The sequence below is a fragment of the Triticum aestivum genome, chromosome 6D (assembly GCF_018294505.1).
Source record: "Triticum aestivum cultivar Chinese Spring chromosome 6D, IWGSC CS RefSeq v2.1, whole genome shotgun sequence".
Taxonomy (NCBI): domain Eukaryota; kingdom Viridiplantae; phylum Streptophyta; class Magnoliopsida; order Poales; family Poaceae; genus Triticum; species Triticum aestivum.
In genome coordinates this window covers 143,602,447-143,615,460 of record NC_057811.1, presented here as the reverse complement: position 1 = coordinate 143,615,460, position 13,014 = coordinate 143,602,447, and positions in this window count along the sequence as shown.

Here is a 13,014-nt window from a genome sequence, read left to right as displayed (position 1 = left end):
GGCGGAGGAGAGAGAGGCCCGGATGGGACAGGTGGCGCGTGCCGATTGGCCGCGGGCGGCGGCGGCTGCGAGATGGACATGTCCGGCGGCGGAGGACGAAACGTCCGGCGGCGCTGAGGGAAAAAATACTAGGGTTAGGGTAGAATTGATCCGAAATTTCGGGGGAGGGGGTGTTTATATAGGTAGAGGGAACTAGGAGAGTCCAAACGAGGTGCGGTTTTCGCCCACGCGATCGTGATCGAACGACCGAGAGCATGGCGGAGACTTAGAGGGGTTTTGGGGCTGTTTGAAAGGGGGGTTTTTGCTGCAATGCCAAAACGGACTTCGCGGTTACCCGGTTAACCGTTGGAGTACCAAACGACCTCCAAATGGAACGAAACTTGACCGGTGGTCTCCGGGTGGTATACTAGGGCCACTTGACAAGCCTCGGTCCATTTCGAGAAAGTTTGACACCCGCACACGAAAGAAAACAAGAGGGTGCACCGGAGGGGATAGGAGCGCCGGATTGCAAAACGGACAACGGGGAAAATGCTCGGATGCATGAGACGAACACGTATGCAAATGCAAAGCACATGATGACATGATAAGAAATGCAGATGATGACATGGCGAAATGCAACACGCAAGCAAATGACATGGCAACAACAGCGAATAACTGGCAGACACGTGGCGCAACGGATCCGGGGCGCTACATTAGAGTAATGACCCGACGGTGTCGGCAATGCTGAGGCGGGTTATTGTTCTGACGGGGCGGGTCCGTCGTGCGTGGCTGAACTGGTGTTCCTATCCCAGGTGCCTCGACCCGGTTTACCACTGCCGGGTTACTGGTTCCTGCTCCTGGCGTGGTAAAGAGATTTCTTGCTTCATAAACCGGGGGCAGACGAGTCTGATGCCTCCTTCTCATGACATCGTTCTAAGTGTTCTGGTCTATCATGAGCCGATAAGACTCCGCCTGAATCCGCTGTGCCTGAGCATCCAAAGCGGCCCGTTCTTCAGCCATCCTAGTGTTTTCTGTGTTCAGCTCCTCCTTAGCTTGTGCTATCTCATCGCGCAATTTTATGACTGCCGCATTATGCTGATCCTGATCCACCAGATTAACCACTGTTGTTATCAATGCAGTCAGTTTGTCCACCAAGTCAGTTAAGACATGGGCCGGCGGGTGCACAGGGCCTCCTGCCCCGGCAGCCGTCACCGCTGCTGACCCGGAAATCAATTCTGCTGCAGTTGATGAGTGCTGCACGGGCTGTGTACCAGCCATGAAGATTGCAACCCGGTTCGGCGGTTCAAGGGGGTCCGAAATACTGTCGCCATCAGAACAGCCCCAAGCCGGCCATCTTGCAACTGGTATAATGATTCAGTCTCACCGGTGGATGACTCGCCATCTGAATAGACAACCGTCTCACCGTGAGATATCGATTCAGATTATGCGCCGTTAATGAATCCCACAAAGGCACGCTTCATGGTGGCTGAACTTGGGCGGGTCTTGCACGCTGAGCCGTCTCGACGATATCGGTGCAGATGTCCAGCTCAGGGCCCGGCTCACCAATCTTGCCAATGAAAACATGAATTCCGCCGAAGGGGACCCGGTACCCGTACTCGATTGAGCCGGCCTAGGGGCCCCAGCCTGCGTCGTCGATGTAGAGCTTGCCGCGACAACTCTTGGTCATCCGGCCCACAGCGTATCCCTTGAGCCCTTCGAAGTTGCCCTCTAAGAACTTGAAACCATCGTGCGATAGCCCCACGGTGGGCGCCAACTGTCGTGGAATTATCACGGCAGATGTCCTAGTGTGAGGACTTAGTCGTGGAGCCATCGCAACGTAGTTAGCTTAAAGGGATTAAACAGGACAAAGGACACGAGGAGTTTATACTGGTTCGGCCCCTTGCGGTGAAGGTAAAGGCCTAATCCAGTTTGAGGTGGTATTGCTAGGGTTTCGATGACCAGGGAGCGAATACGCTAAGCCTGGTTCTCGACTTGTTCTTTCTTGTCCCTAAACCGCCGCCGGGTCATCCCTTTATATACACAGGTTGACGCCCGGTGGTTCACAGAATCCCGGCCGGCTTATAAACCTGTCCGTCTCGGTTTCTACTCTTTCCTATCTTACAACACAAGTCATATATCATATGGCCGTTTACATCTACGGGCCCTAATCCGCCTGTGGGCTTTGGGCCTTATTGCTAAGTCTTCTTCATAAAGCACCACCCTCCATGTCTTCATGGTCTTCAAAATACGGGTAAACCACTGTGAGTATAACCTGGCCCCTCCTGGGCGGTTTATACTCAATAGTTATATCCCCAACATCGGGTGCCATGATTTTAGATCTGAACCGTTTATGTTATCACCATTATATCATGTTCTAGATCGGATCTTGCAAGTTATAGTCACCTACTACGTGTTATGATCTGGCAACCCCGGAGTGACAATAGTCGGGACCACTCCCGGTGATAACCGTAGTTTGAGGAGTTCATGTATTCACCGTGTGTTAATGCTTTGTTCGGGTTCTCTATTAAAAGGAGGCCTTATTATCCCTTAGTTTCCAATAGGACCCCGCTGCCACGGGAGGGTAGGACAAAAGATGTCATGCAAGTTCTTTCCATAAGCACATATGACTATTTACGGAATACATGCCTACATTATATTTATGAACTGGAGCTAGTGTCGTATCGCCCTAGGTTATGACTATCACATGATGAATATCATCCAAGAATTACCGATCCAATGCCTAAGAATTTATCTTATATTGTTTCTGCTAAGTTACTACTGCTATCTTTACTATTGCACTTGCTACAAATTTACTGCTATCACTGTTACCATTACCATTGCTGCTGTCACTATTATCAAACTATCATATTACTTCGCTACTTATCACGTTGCTACAGATAATTAATCTCCACGTGTGGTTGAATTGACAACTCAGCTGCTAATACTCGCAAATATTCTTTGGCCCCCCTTGTGTTGAATCTATAAATTTGGGTTGAATACTCTACCCTCGAAACTTGTTGTGATCCCTTATACTTGTGGGTTAGCAAGACCTTTTTCTGGCGCCGTTGCCGAGGAGCATAGCTATATTTGTTGAGTCACTTGGGGTTATTATCAATTTATCAGTATGAAGAATCTGAAGGATGCTAAGACTAAGATTTATCCCTCTAAGACGAGGGGAGGTAAGGAGCTGCCATCTAGCTCTGCTTTAGATTCACCTTCTGTTATAAGTAAACTTGCAACACCACCACATGCTATTAATCCTGATATGTCGCAAGTTATTGATGATGCTACTTCTGCTATGAATGATACTTACGATGATGCTATTACCTTACTTGATGATAATGTGCCACTAGGTGGCTTTCTTGATGAACAAATTGCTAGAGTAAGACAACATGATGCTGTTGAAACTGATGATGAGCTCGAAACTGAAAATCTTGAAACCCCTGCTAGAACTAGCCTTCCTAGATATGAATTGCCTAAGGTACCGGAAGGTTATGTTATGAATGTGGAGACAACTAGAGATATTCTCGCTTGTAAGGATAGAGATGATCTAGAGAAATTATTATGCAAGTATAAAGAAAAATCTCTGAATGCTAGAGTGCAATATGATCCTAAGTTTGCTACCTCACCTATCTTTATTGATGATAAGGATTATGAATTCTCTATCGACCCAGAGTTAATTACTTTGGTTGAATCTAATCCTTTCCATGGTTATGAAACTGAAACTGTTGTGGCACATCTTACTAAGTTGAATGACATAGCCACCCTATTTACTCATGATGAGAAAACTCGCTATTACTTTATTCTCAAATTATCTCCGTTCTCATTAAAGGGTGATGCTAAAGCTTGGTACAATACTCTTGCTCCTGGTTGTGTGTGTAGTCCCCAGGATATGACTTATTACTTCTCTGAAAAATATTTCCCCGCTCATAAGAAACAAGCTGCCTTACAGGAAATATTTAACTTTGTGCAAATTGAAGAAGAGAGTCTCCCACAAGCTTGGGGGAGGCTTTGCCAATTACTTAATGCTTTGCCTGATTATCCTCTTAAGAAAAATGAAATACTTGATATCTTCCATAATGGACTAACTGATGCTTCTAGGGATTTCCTAGATAGTTGTGCTGGTTGTGTTTTCAGGGAATGAACTATTGGACAAGCTGAAGAATTATTGAATAATATATTGAAAAATTATGATGATTGGACCCTTCCGGAACCACCGCCTAAGCCCACTCCAAAGAAGAGGGGTATATTATATCACGTTGCTGCAGATAATTAATCTCCAGGTGTGGTTGAATTGACAACTCAGCTGCTAATACTCGCAAATATTCTTTGGCTCCCCTTGTGTTAAATCTATACATTTGGGTTGAATACTCTACCCTCGAAAACTGTTGCGATCCCCTATACTTGTGGGTTATCACCTATCTATTTACTTTTATGTTGAGTCATCATCCTCTTATAAAAAGCACCAGTTAGAGAGCGCCACTGTTATTTGTATGCATTGTTATTAATTGATATTGAGTATGACTATGACTGGATCTCTTTTGCCGACAATGTATAGTCAGTCCTTGATCTTCAGGGGTGCTCTGCATTTATGTTTTGCGGTCTCAGAAAGGGCTAGCAAGGTACCATTCTGTGATACCATATCATGCACTACTAGGAAAAGGCCTGTTAGTGGCGCACCTATTTTGGCCATTAATGGCGCACTATAGGTGCGCCACTATCATCATGCCACTAGTAACAAGTACTAATGGCGCAGCCCTGGTGCGCCATTAGTATACCAGATAATAGTGGCGCACCACATAGTGCGCCATTACTATCGGACTTAGTAATGGTGCACCACATATCTGGTGCGCCATTACTAACAATTTTTTTTCAAATTTTTTTGTTTTTTTTCTTAATCTCGGGTTACTATGGCTTAATCTCGGGTCAATATGCTTAATCTCAAGTCAAATCACACTCCATGGTCAAACTTCCCAAAAGGTCACCCATCCTCACACTACTCCAGCCCGAGCATGCTTAACTTCGTAGTTCTATCCAACCCCAGCACCAGCTCACTTAACAGGCACTTGTTGATATATCTACCATATCAATCCTATTAAGCCTTGTTGATGTCTAGAACTTTGTTCATATTCATGAGTGTGATGAAATTTTGAAAAAATATTTCAAACTTCCCGGTCATATTACGTATCATATTTTGAACATTTTTTCCAAAAAACAAATTCGAGACCAATTTTTTCTGTTACTAGTGGCGCACCTAGCAAATGGTGCGCCACTACTAAGTTTGATTTTTTTTCATTTTTGCCCCCTCTAGATCTTAAAAGCCCCGTATCTTTTATTTTGTTAGGTTTTTGGGAATTCTGAAAATCTTCAATGGGGTTCCCCCGGTTGAATTCGGATGTAACTTTTCGAGAAGATGGTTTTTCATATAAAAAACTTTTTAATTCGAGTTCGTATGCAAAAGTTATGCCCATTTTACTAAATTCCAGAGAGATTTTGCAAATAAAGTCAAAATTCATATTTGTAAATTTTCCCAACAACTAGACCACATATCACGTGGGAAACTTATTTTCTTTTTTTTTTGACATTTCCATCATTCTCTTTTATTTTTTTTAAACTGAAAAGGCGGTCCACGGGAGGGGGTGCATTTGGTTATAGTAATGGTGCACCTGTACAATGTGGGCCATTACTATGCGTATGACTTGGTCAAACCTTGGTCAAAGTTAGTAATGGCGCACTTTGTGTAGGTGCGCCATTACTAAGTTTGACATAGTAATGGCGCACCTATGCAAATTGTGTCATTACTAAGTTTGACCAAGGTTTGACCCAGTCATACACATAGTAATGGCGCACTTTGTACATGTGCGCCATTACTATGTCAACTAGTAATGGCACACTATCCCCTGGTGCGCCACTGCTAACAAATTTTTTTTATTTTTTTTTCAAAACTAGTAATGGCGCACCACACACCAGGTGCGCCATTAGTAATATGTCATTAATGGCGCACCTGTATCTGGTGCGCCACAGCTATATAGCAGTGGCGCACCACATACATAGTGCGCCATTAATATCTGTCGGAGTAAGTGGCCACGGGTAGCCAAACCGGCTACCCCTGGCTCTTCAGAAAATTTATCAGGCCTTTGGGCCTTCAAGCACTCCAAGCATTTGGGCCGCCTTCCCGGGCCGGCTACCACTAAAGCCGACTCCCGGAAGGCAACCCAGCCTCACCGACTCCAAGAAGCCGGCCAAGAGAAACGCCGACTCCTAGAAGTCGGCCGAGACCACAACCGCCCCTACATAACGACGACCTGACGGGGCATGGCCACAGTGCGGCCCACGACCCCCGAAGCCCGAGGCAGGCATGGTTACAGGAGGCCATACGGGAGGGATGTCTCCCGTGCGGCCGGGCACTGTAGCCACGCCAGCTACGACGTCATCCACGACCCACTCCTGCACGGCCCAAGGACTGCGGGCCCCTTCAGCCAGAGGGAGGCGTGAAGGCGGCCCGGCCTTTCCTAGTCGGCCAGGAGCATAGCCGGCCTCCAGAAGCCGGCGACTCCCTTCCTCGAAGCAGGAGCCCATTTAAGGAGACAAGACGAGGTGAGGCTACAGTGATAGCCCCCGACGCGGATCACTGTAGCCACGCTTACCTCGACCAAGCACTCATCATCAGAGGCGCGGCTACAGTAAGCAGCCGCCGACAAGACCCTAGGCGGTGGGGCCGGCCTGCCGACCGAGTAGCCGGCAGCCGGCGGGACCCACCAGCCGGCGGAGGAGCCGGCAGGCGTAGACACTGACGGCTGGGGCCAGTTCCCAGTCGGATTACCATTGTACCCCCGGGGGGTAGGCCTATATAAACCCCCCCGAGCACCCATGCAAAGGGTTGGCACCTCTGCATGTTTGGCTTCCAAGCATAGCATACGCACACACACCATAGATAGAGAGAAGCAAGAGCTAGCCTTGTTCTTCTTCTCCCTTGATCCCAACAGCTCTAGGAGCGATTGTAGCTACTCTTTATCGAGCTAGTGATCATGCGGAGACCCCGCAGAGTAGGACTAGGGGTGTTATCTCCTCGGAGAGCCCCGAACCTGGGTAAGATTCACCGGCGTGCATGTCTTCGCCTCATCCCGTTTCCAGGCACCGGCGACGTTTTATTGGCTCCCACAATGATAAGCCATCCTTTGGCATATGTCGCACCAACCACCCGACATTTGGCGCCCACCGTGGGGCCAGGTGCACCGTCGTCCGGAGACCTGTTCTGGACGGGAACCTTCTTCCTTCCACGCGAGCGCAGCCAGCCTGCTGCGCCCGATGGTGCTTGCCCCGACGCGCTGCAAGGCGTCGGCGACGCCTGCGCAGCGAGCCGCCTCGCCGATCTGCTCGGCGAGACTCGCATCTCCGACGAGCCTGCGTCCGACGCAGGCACCGACTACCCCGAGAGCCGCCTCGTCAGCCTCCTCGACCAACTTCACGTCTCCAGCGAGCCTGCTGCGGACATGGAGTCTTTCGGCTCCACCGACCCGATGCTCATCGACCCCGACACCGCGTCGCTCGACGCCTACCCCTCCGACGTGGTGGTCTTCGACGACCCACTCCCTCGAGCTGACAGCGGCAGCAGCGCTGTCACCGAAGTGCTGGTCATCAGCCACGTCTCCAACTCGGGCGGGAGCGCCCGCGACGCTCAGCAAGCAGCGATGCACGACCTCTCCATCCCCCTCCCGGCCGACGCCGACGCCGAGACCCTGGAGGCACGCCGTCTTGCCCTCATCACCGAGAGCAAGAAGATAGCCTCGATGAGACGCCTCACCGAGGCCCACCAGCGCGAAGTCGACCGCGCCGCCTTCGGGACGCCGCCGCCGAGCGGCCCGAGCCGAGCAGGCTTCGTCCAGAAGCGCGGCGCAGCCGTTGCCAGCATGCTGGGCGCAGATCGCCCCGTCTACGCCACCCCGCTCGAGAATCTGCGAGCCGCTCAGGCGGCAGCAGAGGAGCTCAATGGGCTGGGAGCCGATGAGCTCCTCTACATGACAAGACGGATCCAGCAGCTCATCGATGCGGCTGCAGAACGGCACGAAGCCGGCGCCCGAGCTAATAGCCATCCCCCGCGCCGGGAGCACGCCGCGACGTCCCGCTCGCCGACTGCGAGCGGCACGCGCCAGAAGAAAGACAAGGAGCCGGCTGCCAGCCGCAGCCGGACCCGCATCACTATCGAGCGCGACGCGGAAGGCCGCCCTCGGGCGGTTGAACATCAGGGAAACCTGCCTCCTCCCCCGCCTCGAAGAGAAAGACGCCTCACTCCGCCGCCCATCACACATCCGACTCTTGGCGACCGACTCGGCCGCCGAGAAGGAGTCGGCGAGAGTGACGCCCGCCACAGGATCGACCGCCTTGCTCGGTCCCTGGCGTTAGAAGAAGAAGACGATGTCGGCCCGCCATGCTTTGGCCCCCGCATCCGCGACGAGCCCTTCCCCAAAGGGTTCTCGCTCCCCAGAGACACGCCCAAGTACAACGGCTCGGTGAAGCCGGAAGATTGGCTCATCGACTACTCCACGGCCGTCAGCATCGCCAACGGCAATCGGCGCATTGCCGTGAAATACGTCCCCTTGATGCTGCAAGGGACGGCGCGCACGTGGCTCAACAGCCTCAAGCCATACAGCATCAACAGCTGGCTGGACTTCACCGAGGTTTTCGTCCGCAACTTCACTAGCACCTACAAGCGGCCTCCCAAGCCTCGTCAGCTCTCCCTCTGCGTCCAAGGGCCCAACGAGTCGACCCGCGACTACCTCACGCGATGGGCCGAGCTCCGCAACTCCTGCGAGGGAGTGCATGAGGTCCAGGCCATCGAGTACTTCACTGCCGGGTGCCGAGAGGGCACCCTCCTCAAGCACCGACTCCTCTGCGACGAGCCGGCTACCCTCGATGAGTTGCTGATCACCGCCGACAAGTACGCCACTGCCGACTCCTCCATGAAGACCGAGCTCCGAGTGGACGCCTCGGGGAAGGTAGTCACTCCGGCTCCCAAGACGCCGGCTGGCGACCCAAACCGGCGCCCCTACCAGAACGACCACAAGCGCAAGGGCCCCATGCCGACTTCCTCCAGTCGCCAGGTGGCCACAGTTGAAGACGAGCAGCCCGAGGAGCGGCCCGCTCCCAAGAAGAAGGGAGGCCGGCCGCCCTGGCAGCCGTCCTTCTCCTACGAACAAGCACTCGATGCCCCCTGCAAGTTCCACACCGGCGCGAAGCCGTCCAACCATACAACACGGAAATGCCACTGGCTCACCCGCATCACCAAGGGCGAAGGGATAGTGCCGCCTCCGCCTCCCGGCCCGCCGCCTCCAGCTCCCCAGCAGCCGGCGGCCCGGCCGGCAGTCGGCGCCATCCAAGACGAGTTCCCCGAAGCGCACGACGCCTACGTCGTCTTCACGAGTCAAGTCGACGACAAGCGCAACCGACGCCGGCAACACCAAGAAGTAAATGCAGTTACCTCTAGCACCGCCGAGTTCATGCACTGGTCAGAAAAACCCATCAGCTGGAGCCAGGCCGACCACCCAGAGGTGATGCCTTCGCCCGGCTCCTATGCTATGGTTTTGGACGTCACCCTTGCGACGGAGAGGCGAGCTGCCAGATTTTCCCGCGTCCTGATAGACGGCGGAAGCAGTATCAACATACTGTACCGCGATACCATGGACAAGCTGAACATCAAAGCGAAGCAGCTCATGCCGAGCCGCACAGTCTTCCATGGTATCGTACCCGGCCTATCTTGCTCTCCAATCGGCAAGATCAAGATGGATGTTCTCTTCGGAGACAAAGATCATTTTCGCCGGGAAGCAATATGGTTCGAGGTGGTGGATTTGGAAAGCCCCTATCATGCACTGCTTGGCCGACCTGCTTTGGCCAAGTTCATGGCTGTGCCCCACTATGCCTACCTGAAGATGAAGATGCCGAGCTCGAAGGGGATCATCACGGTAGCCGGCGACTACAAGAAGTCCATCGAGTGTGCCATGGCCAGCAGCCGGCTGGCCGAGTCCCTCGTGGTGGCGGAAGAGAAGAAGATGCTGGAACGGGTTGTGGCCATGGCCGGCAGGCTGCCGACCTTGTCCCCCAACCCCAAGGACTGTGATGCGCAGGGCTCCTTCCAGCCTGCCAAAGAGACGAAGAAGATACCTCTAGACCCGGAGCACCCGGAGAGGTTCGCCGTGATTGGGGCGAACTTGGACAGTAAATAGGAAGGCGAGCTCGCCGACTTCCTCCGTGAGAATCGAGACATCTTTGCATGGTCCCCAAAGGACATGCCGGGTGTCCCGAAGGATTTCGCCGAGCACAAATTACATGTCCGAGCTGATGCGAAGCCGGTCAAGCAACCCCTCCGCCGACTATCAGAAGAGAAGCGAAGAATCGTGGGAGAAGAGATAGCCCGGCTCCTCGCAGCCGGCTTCATCATGGAAGTGTTCTTTCCAGAATGGCTTGCCAATCCAGTTCTGGTTTTGAAGAAGAATAACAAGTGGCGCATGTGTATAGACTACACAAGCTTGAACAGGGCCTGCCCAAAGGATCCGTTTGCTTTGCCACGGATTAACCAAGTGATAGACTCTACAGCCGGATGCGAGCTGTTGTGTTTTTTGGATGCATACTCAGGGTATCATCAGATCAAGTTGGACCCAGCTGACCGCCTGAAAACTGCCTTCATCACACCCTTTGGAGCTTTCTTCTACCTGACAATGACATTCGGCTTGAGAAACGCCGGTGCCACTTTTCAGCGTTGCATGCAGAAATGTCTCTTGAAACAACTCGGCAGAAATGCCCACGTCTACGTAGACGACATTGTGGTGAAGACAGAGAAGCGCGGTACCTTGCTGGAAGACCTGAAGGAAACATTTGCCAACTTGTGCCGATTCCAGATCAAGCTCACCCCCGAGAAGTGCGTGTTCGGAGTAACAGCCGGCCAGCTGCTAGGCTTCCTGGTCTCCGAGCGCGGCATTGAGTGCAACCCTGTCAAGATCAAAGCCATCGAGAGGATGGAGATTCCCACCAAGCTTCGAGATGTGCAGAAGTTCACTGGCTGCTTAGCCTCCCTGAACCGTTTTATCAGCCGACTAGGAGAGAAGGCTCTCCCCCTGTACCGACTCATGAAGAAGTCCACTCACTTTGAGTGGAATGATCAAGCCGACCAAGCCTTCCATGAGTTGAAGAAAATGTTGACCACTCCGCCTGTCCTGGCCGCGCCGACTGAGAAGGAGCCCATGCTCCTCTACATCGCCGCGACAAGCCGAGTCGTCAGCACTGTTGTTGTGGTCCAGCGCCCGGAGGAAGGCCGAGCCCAGCTGGTCCAGAGGCCGGTCTACTATCTCAGCGAAGTACTATCCAGCTCAAAGCAAAACTACCCGCACTACCAGAAGATGTGCTATGGGGTGTACTTCGCTGCCAAGAAATTGAAGCCCTACTTCCAAGAGCACCCCATCACGGTCGTGTGCACTGCCTCGCTCGCCGAGATCATAGGCAGCCGGGATGCATCCGGCCGGGTGGCCAAATGGGCCATTGCCTGGGCGCCTTACACGATTTTCTATCAACCCCGCACCGCCATCAAGTCGCAAGCATTGGCCGACTTCCTCGTCGACTGGGCCGAGACCCAGTACTTACCGCCGGCTCCCGACTCTACCCATTAGCGGATGCACTTTGACGGGTCCAAGATGCGCACCGGCTTGGGAGCCGGCATCGTCCTCACCTCTCCCAAAGGCGACAAGCTCAAGTTTACGCTGCAGATCCACTTCGCCGCCTCCAACAACGTGGCCGAGTACGAGGCGCTCGTACATGGGCTCCGGCTAGCCAAAGAGCTCGGCATACGCCGGATCCTGTGCTACGGTGACTCCGACTTAGTGGTCCAGCAATCATCTGGCGATTGGGACTCCAAGGACGCGAACATGGCGAGCTACCTCTTCCTCGTCCAGCAGATGAGCGGATACTTCGAAGGGTGCGAGTTCCTTCATGTGCCAAGGGCTGACAACGACCAAGCAGATGCCCTAGCATGGATCGGCTCCACCCGACAAGCCATACCGACTGGCGTCTCCCTCCAACGCCTCCTCAAGCCGTCCATCAAGCCGTCTCCAGAGTCGGACTCCATCTTCGTACCGCCTGCGCCAAAAACAGCCGGATCCGGCTCAAGAAATCCCGCAGGCGGCACGGGGACTTCGACGACTGCCCCGGGAACTGACGTAGTCGCACCCGGCCCAGGGACCTCAGAGCCCGGCCCGGGGACTGCAACGACACAAGAAGCGGTGGACGACTCCAATGCAACACCCATCCCACCCACCCGAGTCATGGTGGCCACGATAACAGCAGAAGAAGTCACAGCTCCCTCATGGGCCCAGCCCATCCTCAAGTTCCTAGTCAGAAGAGAGCTGCCGACTGATGAGATCGCAGCAAGACTAGTACAACGACGAGCCGCAGCATACACAATAATCAACAGGGAGCTTGTGAAGCGCAGCGTCACTGGAGTCTTCCAGCGTTGCGTCGAGCCAGAAAAAGGAGTGGCAATCCTCAAAGACATCCACCAAGGCGAATGCGGCCACCACGCCGCCTCAAGATCCCTCATGGCCAAAGCTTTCCGCCATGGGTTCTTCTGGCCGACTGCCTTGGAGGATGCTAAAGAAATAGTAAAGAGCTGCAGAGGGTGTCAAGTCTTCAGTTCCAAACAACACCTGCCGGCTTCCGCCCTCAAGACCATTCCCCTCACCTGGCCTTTTGCCGTCTGGGGACTGGACATGGTAGGCCCTTTCAAGACAGCCCGCGGTGGCATGACACACCTGCTCGTTGCGGCGGACAAGTTCACAAAGTGGATCGAAGCCAAGCCCATCAAGAAGCTGAACGGGCCGACTGCCGTGACATTCATCACCGACATCACCACTCGGTACGGCGTGCCGCACAGCATCATCACCGACAACGGCACAAACTTCGCCAAAGGCGCGCTGGCACGTTTCTGCGCGACACAGGGCATCCGACTGGACTTAGCGTCCGTTGCCCACCCGGAGTCAAACGGCCAGGTCG